Source organism: Drosophila willistoni, unplaced genomic scaffold, assembly GCF_018902025.1.
Source record: "Drosophila willistoni isolate 14030-0811.24 unplaced genomic scaffold, UCI_dwil_1.1 Seg701, whole genome shotgun sequence".
NCBI classification, from domain to species: Eukaryota; Metazoa; Arthropoda; class Insecta; order Diptera; family Drosophilidae; genus Drosophila; species Drosophila willistoni.
In genome coordinates this window covers 48109-57842 of record NW_025814610.1, presented here as the reverse complement: position 1 = coordinate 57842, position 9734 = coordinate 48109, and the positions used below count along the sequence as shown (strand labels likewise).

General features: G+C 40.4%; 1 pseudogene; it reads right to left on the bottom strand.

Annotated features, from left to right (window-relative positions):
• On the bottom strand, positions 1 to 2595 carry LOC6644963 (annotated as a pseudogene).
• Between the last annotated feature and the right edge of the window lie 7139 nt (positions 2596 to 9734).

Sequence of the window (9734 nt, the reverse complement as noted above, 5' to 3'; positions counted from 1 at the left end):
TTAATTAAACTGCACATTATTTTGCACAAGTTGCAGGAGCTGCTCTTCTGGGGCATTCCATTTGCAACGAGGATATTTATCCTGACAGTGTTGCTGTTTGGGGACTTTGCCTGCCTGTATCGCTTCACCTATGGGTGATTGCTCCAACCAGGCTAACAACCACGACCAATTGGTGGCTCCATCCAGAACATGCTCCACATCGGTAGCCAATCCCTTGCGCACCTGATTCCCAGCCTTGTAGGTCAACGAGTAAATAGCCTTGAGCATACAGACGAAAAGGTTTACATCATTTTCGGATAGAGTCTGCTCCACTGTATTCAAAGCACTCGGCAGACTGAGTTCTGCCAGGATGGAATTGAAATTAAGGATTAATTACTATTAAAAAGTGTCTAAATTTACCCATTCTTTGGCCAGTGTTATTGCGATAAACCAATTTAACTTGATCGAAGAGTTTGAAAAAGTTTTGTTCTTGGTCAAAAGAGCCACGAGTTGTCTCTGTCTCTGTTGTTGACAACATTTCTTCAGCAGACTGTGGTCTAGTAGTATTTCCATTCATATTGTTCATATGTTGTGGTGGTTTATCTGGTACAATGGACTCCAAGCCCATGCTTCGGATTAGATGACCCACCAAAAGATCACCGGCAGCAACCAAACCACAGCTTACCAAGGCAGCAGAGTTAATGACAAGTAAAGGCTTCGAATATTACAATAACTAATAAAGTCCATCTTTATATTCCTATTGGTTGACTTACCCTGGGAGGAGCATTGCGTTTGCGTTTGATGGGCACCTCAAGAAACGGCACTAGATAATCCAAACCCAGGGCTATATCTTTGTTAACCGCATCGAAGGATACCAATTTGAATCCTTGATTGTGATGATGTTGCTGAGGTCGCTGATGATGCTGTTGTTGTTGGTATTGCTGCTGGAGGCTAAGTCGCTGCCTCGAAGTTTTCAAAGATTCCTCTTCATACTCACCAGAGGCTGATTCTGACATCGATTCCTCTCCACTGGCTGCCCAAATCACAACACTACTGGCAAAAAGTGCACTCATCACATACAACAGCTTCATGTTTCCGCATTAACTGGTTGTTGTGCTTCGCTTTGAAGTTGACAAACATTTGAAATTTCTTTTTCACTGACTCAAATTTGTCACTTACTTCTGTCGCTTGGCGACGCTTGGCGACGCTTGGCTGCCTTTTGGCAATGATAATTTTTCTTCTTCTCTCGTGTAGTACAAAAAGGTAGCAAAATGTTGGCATGACATAACTAAATTCAGTCAGTCTTTTCTTTTGAAAGGTGTGAAAATAATGAAGTTAAAACAGACAGTTGAGTAAACAATGTAAAAAGGTGCAAGATCATTTTAATGACAAATTATCTAGCAGTTCCGGTAGTTTAAAAAGAAAGAGATCTAAATTCTTGGAGTGAAAGATAACTAATTGAATTTTCCGATAAAAGGTCATTAAAAGGTCTTTGTGCAATCTCAGCTGAAGAAGGAACTAAAAGTAGACCTTATCTAGTTGTTTTAGCCAACTGCGAATCTGAAATTTATTAAGAAAATTCACCGCAATTTATATGTTATTTGTTTATTTAATAAAAGTAGATACTTAATATAAGCCAATAAATAAATATGCATAGATGTAGTGACTGATAGCAATAACATAGTACTTAATTAACCATTAGAATATTCCAGAAAATGTGGCCACAATGATTTTAGCCAACTTCTCTCTTTCATCGTGTGGATTGCCATGGATGACCAGCGACAACTTCGATATATATAATCAGAATTTAGATTGCCTTGGGCCACCTTGATGGCATTATAAACAGCCGTGCCATTCATATAGACATTTAACCATTGTGAGCTGGATAAAAATATATTATGTAAGTCGATTTAAATTGTGTTTGAATCAAGAAAGAAAGTTGAACTCACTTGGCCAATACATGTATAAGCCTTACAGGAGTGGAGGATGAACTACTCTCTATATAACGCTGCATACAAGCTGTCATATCAATATTGTGCTCTTCCAACTGGGATTCCACTGCATCCGTCAAGCCTCGCACTGCAAAAAAATGAATACTTTTACTTTGCTGATTCGTGTAAAGGAATCATTCTCTATGTACTCACTTCCCTTTTGATAGTTTTATCCGATTTGAAGATATAGCCACCATTATTTAGAGAGGTAATCACCAGTGGAGCCAAAATCAAGCGTACTACTGCAGTTATGATGGCTCCTGCTGCCACAATAACTGCGGTATTAATAATAGCTCCAGTTCGGAGATTTAGTATACTTTGGAAAGCATTTCGGGCGAAATTCATGCTGCGCTTAACTGGGACTCTGAAGAATGGCACAATAAATTCCAGTTCCACACTAACATCCTGGCCACTAGCATGGAAATGGAATCCACGACCCTCACGCTCCTCACGGACTAATTGACGTTCGCTTTGATAGCGTGGCTCAAAATCACGAAAACCATTCAATGAGCTTCATGCTCGCATTGCCAAAATAATAGTCACTGTGGTTGGGACTCTCGCTTTCACCGCCATTTCCTAGTAGCAACAAAATGGCCAAAGAGCCAAAAATGTGCACGGAACACATGTTGCCGGCTGTACGATCGGATTGCGTCTGAGCGCGATGCCGACAATTGTCAAGTGCTTTGTAGCGTCTGGAGGCGGCATTGTGTGAATTACATACTCGATGCGTCTGCAATCAAGATATGATATTCATTTAATCAAAAAGCACTGAACACAACATAAGCACGACTTTAACGCTTCGCAAAATTCGACTGGGAAACAAATTGATTGAATTGTAACATACGAATCTACGCAAAAACCGCATTGGACCAACAGGATGTGTTCACTGAATCCTGTCTGAAGCGATGCAAAAATTACAATAAGGCCAAGTCAGCGGACCAAGACGAATGTCGTATTAGAAAAACATTTCCCAACGTCTGTGGCCCGTAAAATGTGCATATTTTTCTTGGAGAATTGGAGTGAGGTTTAGGTTATATCATCGTAGTTAACCAAAGTACTAAGGTTAGATAAACAAACAAGCCGGCAAAGTGACAAACATGAATTGAGTAATAAAGCTAGAGACATGCATATGGGAAACATCATGAAACTGGTTGGAAAATTTACGGCATTTATTAAAATATTCTAATTTTATGATATAGTCCATAAATAGGACTATGGAAGTTCATTCGAGTTGAACGAGTTGGCGGCAGCGAACCTAACTTGTCTCTGCTTTTGATGGCGTTGTGGATCAGTGGGTGGGTAAGCAGCTTGATCCAAACGTCTCATGCGTTCCTCACTTAGGGGATAATCGGAATGTGTGTCACAAACCAATGACACGCCTTTGGGAACGTCGTAAGCCACTGGTTGAAACTTCTCTGGCGAAACCACCTGCTTGACGTGCAGCCATCTTTTTCGATTCTTTCTTTTTCGGTTTGTTGCGCATCGGTCGAAGCTTTGGTTCCTCGTGTACGTTACACTTGCCATAGATCCAGTTGAATGGCTTGTTCCGCTCTCCAACCACTGTAAGGGTGCGCTGTTTCAAACATTAAATTATATATGTAAATCTGCTAGCTAGACGAATATATTTGGCATACACTATTTCTAAGGCGAATTGACCTTGAGCTTTTTTTTTTGAACCGAGCTTACACGATCCACTTCCATAGAAAAGCTCATACAAGACAAGTGCCCAAAAATTGAGCTTGAATAGTGTGCAGAGAGTCTAGAATGGTCTGAGCTAGAGTGCAGTTGTGCGAATAGGAGGAGGGAGAACGCGAAAAAAAACCGCAAGTGCAAGCAATGCACGTGGAGTGGACATACATACGTCCACGCCTCTTTTTTTCGAGTTCCAATTTTAATTAAGGAACGAAAATAAATCGCCACTGCCAGCGCTGCCTTGCCTCAATTAAATGCAAGCGCGTACTCATTGTGTTAGCCACCATACGGCAGAAGACGACCCCATCCATGGTTTCATGTCGGACTTTTGGGACTACGACCAAATAAATGTCGGCCCAGTCCATGAACTGACCATAGAATAAATTGTTGGAGAGCGTTTTGGCCATAAGTGCGCACACATATTGTTGTGTGGAGCGTACCCAGCCAGCCTAATTCCTAGGCGAACCCTCGTTGGAGTGGATGTTTCACCTTAGGACACGGGATAGCCCCTCGCAACAAAGACCGGAGATTACTGCTGGGAAGACGTTGCCGCAGATTCAAAAACCAGCTTTGATGACCCCAACCTCACCCCCAGGCCCTCAAACAGCCGTTTTTCTTTTTCTTTAAGTATAGTACAAACATGTGTTCAAATTTATAAGTATAATATTTAATATGAAATTTCTATATAGCAGGATCTGAAAATCAAAACGTTGGTAAAGAGAAGCAAGTTATATTTTTGTGCCCTTCTTAATAATTTGAACAGCCTCTAGTGCTCCACCCATCATCAGGCCTGCTGACTGGATTGGACTCTACAAACTGTAAGTACGGCATAGCCGCATAAAATCTATTGGCAAAATTAACTGCTTGCCGCGACCACAGAGTTAGTTTCTTTTATTTTTGAAATTGAAAATTGAAATAAATGCTTAACGTAAAATTTAGTTTAGATCAAAAAATTTGAATCCATGATTCGTGTTTACGAAATAGAATCGTCAAATTATCTTTAGTTGTTTTGTATCTTTCGTGATTACAAAAAATTGATACTTACCTTTAGTTTTCCAAAGTTTTTTTTAGTTTTAGTTTTGTTAAAGTATGGCCGTAAGACGAAGCCTAGACAACTTGGCTTCTGCTATGCCAAGTGAAAAAGCACTCGTATGCGTAATTTGCAATGATACCAGTGGACAGACAGAGATTGTAGAGACCCCATGTCGGCACACGTTTCATAAACATTGTCTCAAGATTTGGCTCGAGACCAATGAATCATGTCCAAATTGTAGGCAACCTTGTTTTAAAAGTCTATTAGTTAGCGATGATAGATTGACTACTAATGTTCAACCTCCACGAGCTTCTCTTGGAGCAGACAACTCTGCAGCCTCAGGAGCAATACCAAAAAGACCAAATACACGAGCAAATACTCGTGCCAATCCAAATCAGAATCCAAGAACTGGGGGACTACCGCGACATGAACAACCACGAAATTCAATTGTAAACCAGCCACCAGTAGTGTCACAAGAACGCATTCAACAACTTATTTCCAATTCATTAGAAACTTATCGAGTTAATATGGCATCGGTAATTACCGAGGAAATTCGTAACGCCATGAGAAATTAAGCATCACGGAGTTCGTGCGGAATCACTGATGAACCTCAATTAGAGTGGGACTTCCAACTCTCGACTCTCGTTAGAACTCGACCATTTAATATTCGGAGTAATCCAAATGCAATTGACCAAGAGATAGTACCAGAACGACCCGATCGAGTATCTAGTATAATTTTTAACTGGCATATACGATTCACAGGGTCCTCCAAAGATATAACTGTAGAAGATTTCATTTATCGAGTAAATTGTTTAACAACCCAAAGTTTGAATGGAGACTTTAACTTGCTTTATAAATTCGCTAATCTGCTCTTCTCGGGACCAGCCCTAACATTTTTCTGGCGATGTCATCGAACCTCGAACGAAATGAACTGGTTCGATCGATGCATTCGTTTAAGAGATAGGTATAAAGACCAAAGATCAGACAGAGACATTATGGATGCCCTTCGCAGACGCAAGCACGCCTCCAACGAAAATTTTGATGAATTTCTCGATTCTATGTTGGCTATTACAGATGCTTTGCGAGAACCTTTAAACGATTCAGAATTCATAGCTGAAGTGCGAAACAATTTAAGACCCGACTTATTTCATGAAATTTTGCATGTAGAGACACCAAACTTAGCCGCCTTGCGTAGGGAATGTCATAAGCATGAAGAATTTTTCCGCAGCTTTCGGTCAAGACAGCTAACGCGTCAAATAGGCAGTAAACATATGGTGAATGTGTTGTTGCATGATGAACCAGTAGTTGAACAGCTAGATGACGAAACAGATGACCCTATGGATGTGTGCGCATTGCGTGCACCAGAGAAAATAAAATGGAATGAAATGGAATTGTGACGAATTAGGACATGGTTATCAGAACTGTTTGCAACAACGTCGCATATTTTGTTATGGGTGTGGACTAGTAGATGTGTATAAACCAAATTATTTAAAATGTAATCCTCGTACGGGAAACCAGTCGCAGGATATCTGCCGATTAGTGAAGGGGGATGTCCGCCCGTAGTCTTGGATAAACCAAAGAATTTAATAATCAACTCAGACGTGACCTTACTTAATAACTCTGACTTACCTAATACTAAACAGTTCAAACCATATCAGGAGTATACCAAGCGAAGATCTGAAATATTTGACAAAGCGATGCCGCACTCGCGATCTAAGCGACGATTGCGAGCGTTCTGGACTAATAGACACAAGCTAAAGAAACTTACCATATCAACCATAATCAACCTGGATAACGACCTTTTATTGATTTATCAATAGATGGACAAATTTACACTGCTTTACTAGACAGCGGAGCTAACAAAAGTGTAGTAGGTGGAGAATTAGCAACAAAACTTATGACCACCAAGCAATATTGCCCCAAAACGCGCGGTAACGTTAGGACAGCCGATGGGCAATCGCAATAGGTGGTTGGTACGATTACAAGCAATCTCACTTATAACTCGAAAAGCGCCAATTTAGAATTTCTCATAGTACCGACTATTACTCAAAAGATAATTTGTGGCATGGACTTCTGGAGAACATTTGGTCTTTCAATTTCTCATATCCAATCAGACCCTAAAATTTCTGAAGTTTCTGTTGAGGAGGATAAATTTCCATTAACAGCTAGTCAGCATAGTCAATTACAAACTGTAATAACTGGATTTCCAACTTTTGAAAGAGATGGCTTAGGTTTTACGAGCCTTATAGAACATATTATTAACACCGAAAACGCCAAGCCAATTAAACAAAAATTTTACCCAATATCACCAGCGAAGGAAAACTTATTATGTCTGGAGATAGACAAAATGTTAAAGCTAGGAGTGATAGAAGAAGCGCCCGCGTCCTCGTGGTCTTCCCCTTGCGTCTTGTTAGTCAAACCAGGTAAGGTAAGATTCTGCCTTGATTCTCGAAAATTAAATGCGGTTACAGTAAAAGACGCATATCCAATACCTAATCTAGAAGGTCTATTAAGTAGACTTCCCCTGTACATTGTATTTCCAAAATTTATCTTAAAGATGCCTTTTGGCAAATCGGTATGGAAGAATCATCGAAAGGGAAAACAGCGTTTACAGTTCCCAATCGCCCATTGTATCAATTTAGGAGAATGCCTTTCGGACTGTGTAATGCCCCCCAAACGATGTGTCGTTTAATGGACCAAGTTATTCCGTATCAAAACTCAAGTATCAGTTTACCTTGACGACCTATTGATATTATCAAATCATTTCGATGAACATCTTGCTCATCTTAGTGAGGTATCTGCCCGTCTGAAGCAGGCAGGGCTAACCATTAACATCCAGAAGAGTCAATTTTGTCTGCGAAAATTAGAGTACCTAGGATATATAGTCGGAGAGGGCACGTTAAGAGTTAACCCAGACAAGGATAAAGCCATATCCGAGTTCCCAGTGCCGAAAACCAAGCGACAGCTTAAGAGATTTTTAGGAATGAGAACATCAAGTCTAAACTTAGCACTGCTCCGTTTTTAGCACACCCAAATTATAAGAAACCGTTTATAGTGCAATGTGATGCAAGCATGCTTGAGTAGGTGCGCTTTTAGCCCAGTTGATGAGTTCGGATTCGAACGACCATCACGTTTATGTCTAAAAACTTAACAAGCACAACGAAATATTCGGTCACCGACTCGAATGTCTTGCGGTAGTAGGTATATCGAAGCATGAGTTTAAAGTCGTGACTGATCACGCTAGTTTGCGGTGGCTTATGAACCAACAAGAACTAAGCGGTCGATTAGCCCGCTGGTCAATGAAGCTGCAGGGGTATAACTTCCAGATAGAACACCGGAAAGGTAGTGAAAATGTTGTTGCTGACGCTTTGTCGCGATCATTTGAAAATGAAATAGCTTCCCTGGAAATGGAATTATCTCCTGAAATCGACTTGTCCTCGTCGGCATTTGAATCCGAAGAATATAGATCTCTGAGAGACAAATATGTAAAGGCAAATCTTCCGGATTTTCAAGTTATTAATCAATATATATATCATCGCACTGACTTTATGACTGGGAATTCAGCGGATAACGATAAGATGTGGAAATTGCTGGTGCCCCAAGAACTCCGTGATAGTGTTATTAGAGCAGCCCACGATCCTCCCAACTCAGCCCATTGCGGCATAGCAAAATGTTTAGAGCGTATTCGGCGTAACTTTTTCTGGCCAGGACTAGTTGTAGACGTTAGGAAGTACATTCAACAGTGTGAGATATGTCAAACCTGCAAATACCCAACATGTAAACTAAAACCGCCTATGGGAAACCAAACCATAAGCGAACGACCAATCCAAAGACTATATGTGGATTTTATCGGTCCTTTCCCTCGCTCCAAACAGGGAAATATCGGAATTTTTATCATTCATTTTTATCATATCAAGTGATCTAACTTTAGTAAATTTACCTTCTTAAAACCTGTAAAGAAATTTAACTCGAATGTAATAATATCTATCTTAAGGGATGATATCTTTAGCTGCTTTGGTGTGCCACAGTGTATAGTCAGTGATAATGGCACTCAGTTTAAAAGCCAGGAGTTCACAACATTTATTAGGAATTACGGAGTGCAGCACGTATTTACCGCTGCGTATTCTCCACAGGCCAATGCGGCTGAAAGAGTAAACCGATCAATTAATGCGGCCTTACGGTCCTATCTCCGTTCGGATCAATGTCACTGGGATAAATTTCTCAGTAGTATAAACAGTGCCTTACGAAATCATATTCATCAATCAATTGGAATTTCACCCTATGTAGCGGTGTTTGGCCAAAACATGATAACCCACGGAAAAGACTACAAACTATTGACCAACCTCAATCTACTGAATGAAGCTACGGTTCGGCTAGATAGACTAGACAATTTCGTACGGATTAGATCTGATATTCAAAAATATTTAGATAAAGCTTATGATACAAATCAACGGACATATAACTTGAGGAGTAAAATACGCAAATTCGAAGTGGGCCAAACAGTCACTAAGCGTAACTTTAAACTCAGCAAGCTAGCCAATAATTTTAATGCTAAATTAGCACCAGTCGGAGTTAAAGTCAAGATCAAGAAAAAACTCGGAAATCATTTGTATGTAGTTGAAAACCTTTCAGGAAAAGAGCTTGGAACCTTCGATGCCAAGGACCTTTGGTAATCAGCTTAGCACCCTTTGATTTTTTTTCAGCTTTGATCCTCCTTGTCATTCAAATCTGTGGTGTAAGGGTGCGCTGTTTCAAACATTAAATTATATATGTAAATCTGCTAGCTAGACGAATATATTTGGCATACATGGACATACATACCCTCATGGACATACATAAGTCCACGCCTCTTTTTTTCGAGTTCCAATTTTAATTAAGGAACGAAAATAAATCGCCACTGCCAGCGCTGCCTTGCCTCAATTAAATGCAAGCGCGTACTCATTGTGTTAGCCACCATACGGCAGAAGACGACCCCATCCATGGTTTCATGTCGGACTTTTGGGACTACGACCAAATAAATGTCGGCCCAGTCCATGAAC